This window comes from Budorcas taxicolor, chromosome 3 (genome assembly GCF_023091745.1).
Source record: "Budorcas taxicolor isolate Tak-1 chromosome 3, Takin1.1, whole genome shotgun sequence".
Lineage (NCBI taxonomy): Eukaryota > Metazoa > Chordata > Mammalia > Artiodactyla > Bovidae > Budorcas > Budorcas taxicolor.
This window is the reverse complement of record NC_068912.1, coordinates 79,215,779-79,230,333: the sequence shown is the minus strand read 5'-3', so window position 1 is coordinate 79,230,333 and position 14,555 is coordinate 79,215,779. Positions and strand designations below refer to the sequence as shown.

General features: G+C 37.3%; 1 protein-coding gene across 1 annotated transcript in view; it reads left to right on the top strand.

Moving 5' to 3' along the window:
• Positions 1 to 14,555, top strand: part of PDE4B (phosphodiesterase 4B) — a 533,352-nt gene that overhangs the window by 225,513 nt on the left and 293,284 nt on the right. The window lies entirely within an intron of this gene.

Here is a 14,555-nt window from a genome sequence, read left to right as displayed (position 1 = left end):
AGTATCTTTGGGGAAGTTAAGAAGGATAGGGGTTAAGTAATGTCCCCCAAATCACACAACAGATAAGCAATGCACCTGGGGAGTCTGACTGCAAAATCTTTGCATACTAGACAGTATGAAGAAATTGAGACTGGTGGTTCAGTAAAATCTTTCTGAGGCAGGGGTGGAATTTTAGCATTATCCTAATGACCCTAGAATTTGTGTTCTTGGTCACCACTTTGTGCTATAGTGTATCATCAGTCCTTGGAGAACATCCAGCCTTAACTCTATCTTGGGAGCGAATGCTGTCTAGTAAAATGTATATGGGCTTTTTGAACTAGAAGAACCTTCATTTAAATGTTTGGGAACACATGTAAGAATTAAAGATTTTAAAATTAAAAAATAAAAAATAAAAAAATAAAAATAGAAACAAAAACAAAAAAAATCTAATTCAGTACTTAATAGCTTGCAATCTTGAGTAAGTTACTTCTGTAAGTCTTAGTTTGCTTATCTATAAAATTTGGATAATCGTCCTTGCTAAATTTTGTTGTAGAGAGAAAGGAATGATGCAAAATGCCTGATGCAGCACTGAGTACATACGAGGTAATTTAAAAGAGTGGTGAAGCAACTTAAAGTGGTGCAGTTATTATTATAGAGAGGAAACTAGTCAGATAAGTATATCACATAACTAACTAGTGGAGGAATATTCAGGATACAGATCAGGATTCCTGATTTCTGTATTTCTTGCATTGAACCAAAGGACTTAGTTGTGATAAGGTTCGTACAAAAATAACCTGCCAGCTTTTATATATGTGTCTTGCTATTCCAGTTCAGAATCAGTGGCATTATTTCCTAGAACTAATTTACTGAACTTGAAGTTGGAAATAAAACCACTTCAATATTATGTATGTCATGGATTGCTGTGCAATATAATTTATATTAGTTTCGCTTTCCCTTTAGATTGTAAAATTCTTATACAGGAGTGTTTCTTGTTTGTTTGTTTTTGTATTTCCTCTGTATTCTTGAGCTTTGCTTTCCAGAGTGGGAGAAAAAGTCTTTTATGTGAGCAGACTCACAAATCAACTACTTCGCTTTTTTAAAAAAATTAGCTTTACATATCTTATATACAACTTTGAATGTATAATTCAGTGAGTTTTGATAAAAGTATACAAATGTGTAACCACAACCACAATCATAATATGGAACTACCTTGTCCAAAATGGTAGCCACTAGCCACTTGTGGTATTGATCACTTAAAATGTGGCTGCTGCTGCTGCTAAGTTACTTCAGTCGTGTCTGACTCTGTGTGACCCCATAGATGACAGCCCACCAGGCTCCCCAATCCCTGGGATTCTCCAGGCAAGAACATTGGAGTGGGTTGCCGTTGCCTTCTCCAGTGCTTGAAAGTAAAAAGTGAAAGTGAAGTCACTCAGTCGTGTCCGACTCTTAGCGACCCCATGGACTGCAGCCCACCAGGCTCCTCCATCCATGGGACTTTCCAGGCAAGATTACTGGAGTGGGGTGCCATCGCCTTCTCCAAATTAGTCCCAATTAAATTGTGCTTTGTATTTGTTCATTGTTGTTCAGTCACTAAGTCATATCCAACTTTTTGCAACGCCATGGACTGAAGCATGCCATGCTTCCCTGTCCTTTACTATCTCCCGGAGGTTGCTCACACTCATGTCCATTGAATTGGTGATGCCATCCAACCATCTAATCCTCTGTCACCCACTTCTCCTTCTGCCCTCAGTCTTTTCCAGCATCCAGGTCTTTTCCAGTGAGTCAGTTCTTCACATCAGGTGGCCACATTATTGGAGCTTCAGCTTCAGCATCAGTCTTTCCAAATATCCAAGGTTGATTTCCTTTAGGATTGACTGGTTTGATATCCTTGCTGTCCAAGGGATTCTCAAAAGTCTTCTCCATCACCACAATTCAAAATTATCAATTCTTTGGCACTCAGCCTTCTTTATGATCCAACTCTTTTATCCATACATGACTACTGGAAAAATCATAGCTTTGACTATACAGACCTTTGTTGGCAGAGTGATGTTTCTGCTTTTTAATATACTGTCTAGGTTTGTCATAGCTCTTCTTCCAAGGAGTAAAGCATCTACTAATTTTGTGGCTGCAGTCACCATCTGTAATGATTTTGGAGCCCAGGAAAATGAAATTTGTCACTGTTTCTACTTTTTCTCCATCTATTTGCCATGAAGTGGTGGGACCGGATGCCATGATCTTAGTTTTATGAATGTTGAGTTTTAAGTCAGCTTGTTTACTCTGCTCTTTCACCCTCATTTAAGTGCAAAATATACAAAGGCTTCAAAGGCTTAGTATGAAAGAAATTGAAATATCTCATTAATAATTTATATGGATTGTTCATTGAAAATATTTCAATATCTCAAATTAAATAAAAATATAATACTAAAATTAATTTGACCTCTTCCCATTCACTTTTTTAATGTGGTTAGTACTGTTGCTGTTCAATTGCTAAGCAGTGTCTGACTCTGCAACCCCATGAAGTGCAGCAAACTAGGCTTCTCTGTCCTCTGCTATCTCCTGGAGTTTGCTTAAATTCATGTCCATTGATTCAGTGATACTCTCTAACTATCTCATCCTCTCCCATCTTTCCCAAGTGTTACTAGCGGTAAAGAATCCACCTGCCAATGCAGGAGTCACAAGGGATGTGGGTTTAATCTCTGGGTCAGGAAGATCCTCTGGAAAAGGGCATGGCAATTCACTCCAGTATTCTTACCTAGGAAATTGCCTGAACAGAGGATCCTGGTGGTCTACAGTCCACAGGGTCACAAAGAATTGGACGTGACTGGGCACACACACACACACACCACACACACACACACACACACAATGTGGCTAGTAAAATATTTAAATTACATGTATGATCTATGCATGCATGCATGCTCAGTCAGGTCTGACTCTTTGCAACTCCCTGGACTTAAGTCTGCCAAACTCCTCTGTCTATGGAATTTTCCAAGCAAGAAAAATAGGAAGGAAATAGGTTGCCATTTCCTATCCCAGGGAAATTACATGTATAGCTGGCCCTATATTTCTATTGGACAATAGACAGTTTCTATTAGACAAGGTGGTAGTAGATATACAACCTTGCCATCACCCCGAAAAACTCCCCTCTTGCCACTTTGCAGTCAGTCTCCTTCTCAGCCCTCTGCAATCACTGGGATTCTATCACTGTAGTTTTGCCTTTTCTAGAACACCAAACAAATGAAGTCATAGTGTACTGTCTTTTGTATCTAGTTTCTTTCATTGAACATAATGCTTTTCAGATTTATCTTGTGTTGTTATGAATCAGAAGTTTGCCCCTGTATTGTTGAATGGTATTTATGAAGGGATATTCCACAATATTTTAATCTACTTAGCTGATGAATATTTGGGTTATTTCCGGGTTTTGACTATTGTAATAAAGCCCATTCTACTGTTTTTCTCCATTTCTTTGCAGTGATCACTGAGGAAGGCTTTCTTATCTCTCCTTGGTCTTCTTTGGAACTCTGCATTCAAATGGGTATATCTTTCCTTTTCTCCTTTGCCTTTCCCTTCTCTTCTTCCTTTTATTTTATTTTATTTATTTATTTATTTTACTTTACAATACTGTATTGGTTTTGCCATACATTGACATGAATCCACCACTGGTGTACATGAGTTCCCAATCCTCACGAACCTCTGTCCATAATTCTTCAGGCACTCTTATCAGATCTAACCCCTTGAATTTATTTGACACTTCCACTTCCTTAATCGTAAGGGATTTTGATTTAGGTCATACCTTAATGGTTTAGTGGTTTTCCCTACTTTCTTCAACTTAATTCTGAATTTGGCAATAAGGAGTTCATGATCTGAGCCACAGTCAGCTCCCAGTCATGTTTTTGCTGACTGTATAGAGCTTCTTCTTCTTTGGCTGCAAAGAATATAATCAATCTGATTTCGGTATTGCCCATCTGGTGATGTCCCTGTGTAGAGTCTCCTCTTGTGTTGTTGGAAGAGGGTGTTTGCTATGACCAGGGCGTTCTCTTGGCAAAACTCTGTTAGCTTTTGCCCTGCTTCATTCTGTACTTTGCGACCCCATGGACTGTAGCTTACGAGGCTCCTCCGTTTGTGGGGTTCTCCAGGCAAGAATACTGGAGTGGGTTGCCATTGCCTCTTCAGGGGATCCTCCCGACCCAGGGATTGAACCCAGGTCTACCGCATTGCAGGCAGACACTTTACCCTCTTAGCCACCAGGGAAGCCCCTGAAAAAATAAAGGGTACTTTATATATACTAGATTTGATATTTTCTATTTTTATGTAATTAAGTTCAGTTATATTTTTCTTCTGCAGTGTTTACTCTGCTGACAATAGAATGTATTGTATCTTTTCATTTCAGATATTGAAATTTTCATCTTTAAATTTCCACCTGGCTCTTTGTTATATCTTACATTTTTTCTTCATTATGTTTGTGTTTTCCTCTACATCCCTGAAACAAATGGAGCATATTTTTAATAGTTTTTTAAAAAGATCTTTCTATCCAAATGCCATTATCTCTGTTATTTCTGGATTTTTTTATTGATTGATTGCTCCCCTGTTTATTGATTTTATTTTCCTCCCTTTTTATTGATGCTGGACATTTTGGGTTTTATATGATTTGCTGCTGGCGTTTTTTTCTGGCATAGTTAAGCTACTTGGAATCAGTTTTATTCTTTTGAAGTTTGCTTTTGAACTAGTTAAAACAGGTTCATCGTAGCCTTTAGTCAAAAGATAATTGACCTTCACTATTATGGTGATAACTAAATGATGTTTCATATCGGTACTCCATGTCATCACACTGGATGATGGAACATGGATTGTGATTAACTCTACATAAATGCTAAGAATTGTCCAGACTGGGGTTCGTCCTTCAGTCTTGGGTAGTTTCCTCTCACATAATTGCTTATCAGTATTCAGTCGGACTCAGTGGGCAACCCTCAGTGGATCCCTGAAGCGCCATCTCTGTACAGCTTCTTTATCTCTGTGCGATACTTCGTCTTGAAATTTCCAACCCCCTTGCCTTCCCTCAACTCTGATCTCAGCTCAGTGAGAATGCTGGGTCTGTCTGGATTCTTCTTGAACTGCAGCCAGGCAGCTATCTTTGGATATAGCCAGGGCTTTCATTGGATTCACCTGGCTTATTTTACCTTCTCTAAGGAATCACAGTTGGTCCATTGCTTTATATATTTTGTCCATTTTTCTGGTTGTTTGACGTGGGGGCATTATTTGTTATTCCAATATGGTCAGAAGCAGAAGTCCAAATACTTTAACTTTAAAGTCAAGCATCATCTTTTAAACCTATACATATTGCATATGCACCTGGAGTGTTTCATTTCCCTCACCAGCTCGGAATGTCAACCCTGCTGGTGAGTCTTCTAGGGGTTAGTTGAATTGCTGCTCACTAGAATCCAAGAAAAATATGCTTAAGAATATTAATAGATTTATATTTTAAGAAAGGTAGTCTACAGATTATAATGAATGTACTTGCTTTAAAATTTTTGCATTCCATTTCTATAGCAAGTTAGTCCACTAAAAAGCATTTTAATTGGAATACTTTCATTTAACTCTTCCATAAATGACTTCATTCAGCTGTATAAGGCTTATAGCTTTCATGAAGGCCTTATAAAAAGATATTGCATCTTCTGTTTTAAACACACACACACACACACACACCGAACTTTAATTACTCTAATATACCTTACATCATTTTTTTGCTTCCTTGGTTGCTAAGAAGCTATGAACTAAATTTAATTCTCAGACCTTTTGTTTCTGACTTGTTGAAAATCTTGAACAATTTGAAAGAATAAATAGATGCCATTTAATATATTTTTATAGTTTTGACTCTTATTTCAACTTTGTTGTTTCTATTCACTTTTTATGTTTTTATGTTATCATGGCAACCCACTCCAATATTCTTTTCTGGAAAATTTCATGGATAGAGAAGCCTGGTTAGACTACAGTCTCTGGGGTCACAAAGAGTCAGACATGGCTAAGCATGTACCCACGCATATAATAGTAGAATATACATTTTAAAAGAATAAAAAGTTTTTTTAAAATCTTTACAACGCTGAACACATAGTTGGCATTCAGTAAACCCTAATAAAATTGAAGTCCATTGCTGATAGATGAAAGCTAGTGAACATATCCTTTCTTCCTTTTTTGAATTCTAAAGTAGCAGGTATTGAATTTATTAGTCAATTTATCTTAGGGCCAAGCACATATCAGCTCCTACACTGTGCAAAATATTGTGGTGGGTGCTGGGTGATAAATTGAGGGATGTGGTCTCTGTCCTCATGGAACAATTGCTCCAGAATTCTTTTCTTTATTGATGTTATCAGAACTGAGTTCTTTCTTTGCTTGGAATGTTTCTTATCTCTGTGACACACCTCACCTAGATAATATCCTGTCTTACTCCCTGCTTCATTTAAATCCATCCTTGCTTAAATGTCTCTCTGTTGAAGATGTCTTCATTGACCATATTTCCTAAAATTAAAGTACCCCTTTATTCTCTTACTCTGGTTTATGTTTCTTCATAGGTTTTGGTCCTAAAATAGTGCCTTGTAAAGTAAATGCTTAAAAAGTATTTGTTTTGTCAACCAATGATGAATTTAAAAAATGAATTCTTTATTCAGATGATTATAGGTCTTTTAAGTTTAAACGATTTGTAGCTTGCTAGAATTTCCCACTGATGGCCAGCTGTACTAGACATCACTAAGAATGCAGTTTCCAAACTCACTGTTGTTTGTGTGGAGGGTGTTCTAGGTGTATATTTTAATTGCACATTTCCCAAAAAGCATTAGTGCTAAATCAAGATACCTAAATCCTTCACTGTTAACTATCTATGGTTCAGTTAAATTTCAAGTTTTTAGTTTTTATACTTTGATTCTATTAGCTAATTCAAAATGACCCTGGTCATTTTACATATTAGAAGATCTTTTTTGTTTGTTTTTAAGGAAAAAAATGTATTGTACCATTACTCTGCTTTGAATTAGTTGTATACTTTCAGAGAGAAGAGTTGTGTCTGCCTAAGCATCATTTCAAATGTTATGAAAAAATGTAGCTAGTCCCAGACACACTGAATCCTGTAATTCAGAAATTATCATTCTAGCAGCTCATGTGGAGTGATAGGATTAATTTTGCTGTGAGTATAGTCAGTAAAGTGAACAGGATTGTTATACTTAGAATCTTTGATGTTTTAGAAGATTACCTTTAAGGTCTTTTAATTATACATTTTCAATTTATGAGGAAGTATCTGAGGTTATTCTAGCATCTTTTCTTCTCAAATGCCCACAAAATAGATTTCTTTCTGTATATTTTGACTTGACTTTCACATTTTTTAATATGGTTCAACAAAATGAAGCAAACCAATATCTTTTATTATTAGATATAGAAGGGATCTATAAGATCATGTAGGTCTACTTTTTCAATTTACAAAAACAAACAAACAAAAAAAACAACTGAGCCCGACTTTTCATGTGTCAGAACGTGACTTTCTCCAAGATATAAAGTTAATGATGGTCAGGACTAGAAATCAGAACCCTCCTGCCCAATTTACTAACATGCCAAGCTTCTTTGACTCCAAATTCTTTGGATATTATGGCTTAGGTATTGTTTCACTGGTAACATTTTCCTCTTGGGGTAGATACTCCAGAGAATAAATCAACAGTCCACTTTTTAGAACATTAATTACATTAAAGGAAAGTTCTTTATGATTCTCCATGAAAATATTTTCTAAAATAGATAAACGAAGGTTTGTTATTAGCAATTGAGTAAAATCACATTGCCCACCCCCCACCCCAGATTATTTAGTTTAGTTGTAAGAATGCACTGTTAACATTTGTAAATTGTTGATTTTGTTAAGAATTGTCATCTGATTCTAGAGAATCACTGTGCCTCTTCATGGAAAGATTAAAATGAGTTGTTGATATTGTTGAGTAAGAGAAATCTCTGCCTTACGCGTGTTTCTTCATGTTGCTTCTTTCTTCTCTAGATCTTGAGGAAACTCAAGTACCAGAGACAAGGCTAATGTTGAACAGGTTTCTCCAAAAAGCCGGAACTTTAAAAAAGAATTTGAACTTTAGCTTTCCTCAAAGTTCCTGGTCTTAGCTTACTTATTCTTTATCTTAAACTTCTGAAATGAGGCCAGCATGTCTGCTGCTGAAAAATGGCCTTAGAGTTCCTCTTTTAGGGAATTTGTATATTTGCCTGTACATGTCCACAGTCATAGAGTTTAGACATTGATTTAGCATGATAAAGCTCTGGAAGAAGGTTTGGCTTTTCTAGTGAAAATCACAGTAACCGTTTTTCCTTTATACTTACAGTTTCCAGTAAGATATTAAAACCACAGAGAAAAACAAGCCAATAAGTACACATAAATAAACAATGTAATTCCATAACATTGAATTGGAATGATAGCCATTAAACCCAAATGAATCAGCTATATAGATATATATCCCCCTGTGCAATCTAACAAACATTTTAGGCTTCCAAGTGGTCTCTGAGTGAAATTCACTTTTCATTACAAAATCTGTTTACATTAAAGCATATGCTCCATTTCTTTCCAGAAAACGGGAAATCATAGCCTACTGTGAATGCATAAAAACATACCAACACAATACATACATGTTAAATTAAGATGGATAGGTATCATTCATTATTTTCAATGTGCACTTGAAATGAGAAAAGCATAGTAATGAACTTAGGTGGTTAATACCATCACATTTCCCACCGTTTATTCAGGATCATGGTGTACAGTGACCTCTAAAACTATTTTTGCCTTTGTACTTTAAAAAATGTTTTAAGCTGTTCCAGTCATTTAGAAAACAGCAAAAAATACCTGCCTTCCCATGAGAATTCATGACAAGTCTAGCATGGCAACCAAAAAGACTTTATTTGTTGAGTCCTTGCCTCAGGAGATGGTATGCTGTCATGCAGATACATTCATTTCAAGGCAGAACACCACATTATTTGATGGTATTTATCTCTGTAGGAGCTTTCCTGATTTTAAACCTTTTGTGAAATGGGTAAAACAAGTCTTTCTGAAAACAAATGGGATACTGTTGAATGCAAAACTGTTCTAAGCTACCAGGTGAAAATGGTCAATCTCAGTCATATAAGCATCAAACTAAGACAATAAAGTATATTTTGCAGTTCTTGTTGCTATGAAGTAAATGTCAATATAAAATAAAACAGCAAGTGCAAATCTTGAAACTTATGGTAAAATGTTCAGAGGTTTCATTTGTACCTTTTTAATAAGATGCACATTCAGTTTAATATCTGTTGTTAATATTATAGTGTTAATATATAAGCATTTAATGAGCATGGTATCAAAACATTCGATTTCAACTTACAGAGCAATTTTAAATTATTATGATGCAACTGAAAAATCAAGTCAGATGATTTGATATAATTTTTAATGAAATTATCTTACCTAATTTCTAGTTTTTTAGTGATTTTAAGTCAAACCATTGGTCATATAAAAAGTCTCATAAAAAGTTCTCACAGCATTACCTTTGTCCCATTGTGAAAGTAAAAGTCACTCAGTTGTGTCTACCACTTTGTGACCCCTGGAATTCTTCAGGCCAGAATACTGGAATGGGTAGCCTATCACTTCTCCAGCAGATCTTCCTGACCCAGGAACTGAACTGGGGTCTCCTGTATTGCAGGTGGATTCTTTACCAGCTGGCTACCAGGGAAGTCCTTTGTCCCATTAGTTTCCTCATCAACCATTTTCTGCCCAATGTCTTGATTGTAGTTCTTACGCTATATGGAGAAATGAAATCAGTATTGACCCAAATAACCAAGTTTTTTTTAAATATCTCTTGCTAATCATTACACCTGATAATTAAAGGGGAAGGTAATTGAGTTAGTGAAACTACCTTAGACAATCTTGGTGAAGAAATATCTAAAATATACCAACAGATATCTCAGGAAACTTCTTAAAATTATGTTGGTTTCTTAGAGTATCTTTGCCAATTATGTTGGAGAAAACAAATATGACTGGTGATGATGGGATAACTCTTTGCATGAGCATAATAGTAGTTGTGTATGTGAAATTAAAGGGCCATGCTAATATTGATAGAATTTTCGCATTAGGTATTTTTTTTAGGATATCAGGGCTCAAATCTGTGGGACTCTTTCTAAAAAGATACATGGATGACTCAGTTAATTTCTGTGGAGTACTCCTAGAAAAGAGACATTTTGATTTGTCTGGTTGCAGAATGATCAAGCCATTTATTGTCAACACTTTTTAATTGAAAAGCTACCTTAATATAAATTTCCAGCACTAGATACCATATAAACCCAATTGTTCTAGCATAAAGTTTGGAAGTGTTCATAAATGCAGATCAATATTGGTGAAGAAGGTCTTGATTTTTAAATTTTTAAATCATTACTTAAACCTAGATTTTCAGTAAAGAGCAGAAATTGATGAGAATTTGAGACAATAGTGCCAATGGACATAGTCAAAATAGTAACTTCTGTCACATTTCTAAGTATGGAAGTGTGAATGGAGATGTTTAGAGAAGCTTTGAGCTCCTCACTGCCTCCAACTTAACCAGCTTTAACTGGATTGGGAGAGTTCCAGTGTGTAGGTATTGCCAATAACTAGAAGAGGGCAATGGATCAACTGACTCCACAAATCATGTCTCCAGCTCTTCAGAATGATTTGCTGAGATAAGGTATGAAAAAGCACATAGCCTGATACCTGGCACACAGTGAATGCCAAATACATGGTAGATATTACTAAGGGTAGTGAAAGTGAAAATGAAGTCGTTCAGTCGTGTCCAACTCTTTGCGACCCCATGGACTGTAGCCCACCAGGCTCCTCTGTCCATGGGATTCTCCAGACAAGAATACTGGAGTGGGTTGCCATTTCCTTCTCCAGGGGATCTTCCCAACCCAGGGATCGAGCCCAGGTCTCCTGCATTGCAGACAGACGCTTTATCCTCTGAGCCATTTAATGGCTAAAGAAGCATGGATTCTGAAGTCAAACCATATGCATTTTCATCTTCTACCATAATCAGCTGGGTAAACTTGGAAATACTGTTTAACTTCTGTGAAGCTTACAAGATAATAATAGTTTCTACCTCACATAATTATCAGAAAAATAAATGAATGAATACATAGAAAGCAAATAAAACAATGTATAGTATGTAGTAAGCACTCAAGTTAAATATCAGCTGTTTCTACCACAACTACAACTATGATGATGACAAAACAGTTCCCGATACTACCACTGATACTACAACTACTATTATCTTTCCTATCTTGTTAGGAATTGGCTGGATTGAGATTTTGGATAGCAGCATTACATAAGTCACAAGCTGATTAATATGACCAATTTGGACAGGGCAGAATCTTACTTTGTGGCACCTATGAATCAAGTATGAAACAAACAAAAAAAAAAGGTTAAAACGAATATTAACCAATATGAGAAAACAAACACTTTTATAAACATTAGCAAAGAATTTATAAGTAAATGATGCAATGATGCTCTTTAGATCAAAGATTTAAGGTATGCCAAATTCTTACCAAGAGGAAAAGACCTGAACACCAGGATTCATGAAGAAAAATCTTATGTGATATGAACTTTGAAACAGTTTTCTAGCAGTGATTTGGGGTGTTTTAAAAGAATTGATTTGTTTCTTTTTTACTGTGGTAAAATATGCATAACATAAAAGTTACCATTTTAACCATCTTCAAGTGTACAGTTCAGTGATACTAAGTACTTTGACATTGTTGGGCGACCATCACTGCCACTCACCTCCAGAGCATTTCCATACTCCCAAACTGAAACTCTACCCGTTAAATAGCATCTCCCCATCCTTCTTCCCCCTAACCCCTCACAACCACCATTCTACTGTCTATCTCTATAAATTTGATTAGCACTCATGTAAATGGAATCATACAATATTTGTCCTCTTGTATCTGGCTTATCTCACTTAGCATAATGTTTTCATCATTCACTCACATTGTAGTACTTGTCAGGATTTCATTCTTTCCAAAGGCTTAATGATATTACATTGTAGGCTTTCCTCATGGCTCAGCAGTAAAGAATTCGCCTGCAGTGCAGGAGATGCAAGAGACATGGGTTCAATACCTGGGTCAGGAAAATCCCTTGGAGGAGGAAATGGCTACCCACTCTAATAGTTTTGCCTGGAGAATTCCATGGACAGAAGAGCCTGGTGGGCTACAGTTCATGGGGTCGCAGAGAGTCGAACATGACTGAGCATGACGAGTGATATTACATTGTTTACCCATTCATCTGTGGGACACTTGACTTACTTTCTTCTTTCCATATTTTGGCCTGCCGGGAGCCAGCGTGAGGAATCCCACCTGTGACAAGGTCACGCGGCAGAGATCTGATGGGCAAGGTCGAGTCAGATCTCAGGGCTTCCCCCTGGTATTTCCTGAGCATGTACCCCCAAAAAACAAAGTCTGCCGGCCTTTGTATTCTGCTTTTCCACTCCTCTGACACACTCTGGAAAAAGTCATCTCAAGGCTATAGTCTTCTGCATTTGAAAGGGTGTTTCAATTCAAAAACCCCTCTGATGGCTTTCTATCCTGCCTGCAGGACTCTTAACAGCTGCGTTTGTGATTGTTTGAAGCCTCCTGACTGCGCGAGGCACAGGAAGCTTAAAACATCCTAGGAATGTAGGGGCTTCCGAGGAGTCAAAATCATTAGAACAGGACTGATGAAAGGTTTCAATTGTTGAGCCAATACTTGCTGCCAAATTTTCATATCTTTTATTTGTAGATATGGTTGGTATATAGAAAAACAGGTAGTAGACCTGGTATTAGCAACATTAGATCTTTGAGTTAAGTACTTTCTTTGTTATAACCCACTGCACCTCTGTTCTATAGGAATGTAACTTTATTTAGTACTTTGAGGGTGATGCAGAGTAAAGAAAAAACACTTCTAGGGAAAAGGAGTTTTCTGGTTGATAGACAATTATCCAGGAAGAGAGCCATAAAAATGTTAACAAGCCTCTTGGCCAGAAGATAATGTAAACCACCTGAGACCTTTTGTATACGGGAGGGTATGCAAAAAAGAAAGCCTTGTCTCAATGAGGGTCAGGACTGCTGCCCGTGCATAACTCTGCATATTCCATTATGTACAACTTGGGGTATATAAGCTGATTTTGAAAAATAGTCTTTGAAGTCTTGCACCGACGCTGGGCTTCCCCATGTCGTTCTTTTCTCCCTTTTTCAGCTGAATTCCCATCTGGGGCGTGGAGGCTCACCATGTTTATTTACTTGTCCCGGCTTCTAAGATTCGTAAGAGAGAGAGCCCAAGACGGGGCACTCTCCGATATTCAAACAGACGCCAGTGGCCTAACGTAGATGGTGCAAGCTCCTTGTCTGGAACTTTATTGGCTTTCCACATACACCAAGTTATTCAGCCTCTTTTCTCCACTTAATTTTCCTACTACACTAATTCTTCCTAATCTAATCTTATATTAATAAATAAATAAGTTTTTTCTTCGCCTATCCGTCTCCCCTTCGTATCACCCTGGATCCACCGGGGCTGGACCCCGGCATTGGCCTTTATAAATAATACTGCTATGAATACTGATATACCAGTTTGTCTTTTGAGACTACTATTTAACTTAGGCTTCCTATTGAAATGAACTTTCTCCCATAATAGTTTCAGTTAGTGAGGTTTTCTTGTCTCTTATGTTTGATATTGGAATGGTACCTTAGAACAGTAGTTACTAAACTTTAGTATGCATCAGAATCACCAATCTAGAGAGCCTGAGAGATACAGACTGCTGGTCCTGACTCCAGAATTTCTGATCCAGTAGGTCGAGAGTAGGGCCTGAAAATGTGTCCTCCTAACATATCACCTAGTGATGCTGTTCCTGTTGGTCTGGGGACCACACTTTAAGAGTCATTGCCTAATAGCGTTGTCTTAGTTGATAAAAATACTCTCTGGTGTTGGTTTCATCACTAACTTTGTCACTTTGAGCAAGCTACTCTCTCTCTCTTCATCTAAAAACTGAAGTGGTATACTAATATGTGTGAACTTTCCACTAATCTAAAATTTTACATATATATGTATGTCAAGATCTTAATGGGAAACAGATAGGGGTCCCAAATTAGGATAACTGGAGGTTTATAAAAAGATTTATGTTCAAAGGTGCATCCAGGAAGCCACCAAGGATACTTCCGTAGCCCAGGTTAGTATATGCCCTTTACTGTCCCTAAGGTTCAAGAGGAGAGAAGAAGGAGCAGTTTGAGAAGGAAGATTGGGTAGAGACAGTCATCTAAGGAGATGAGCCTTTAAGCAGTCCTCATTGACCTCTTGGATATAAGCCTGGAGAATAAATGCCTCTCTAGTTCTGCCTCCACTCTCCACTAGCTGAACACAAAGAGAAGTTGAGGCAAGACAGGCAGTCAGTCATGGTGGGCATCCTGTGGTAGCATAAAGCGGAGTGGGGAAGGGTGGAGTGGACATGTGGCAGGAGCAAGCAGAGTACCCAGCGCAACAGAACTGTAAATAGAAGAAGTGAGAGTGTGTGCTCAGCTGTGTCTGACTCTTTGCA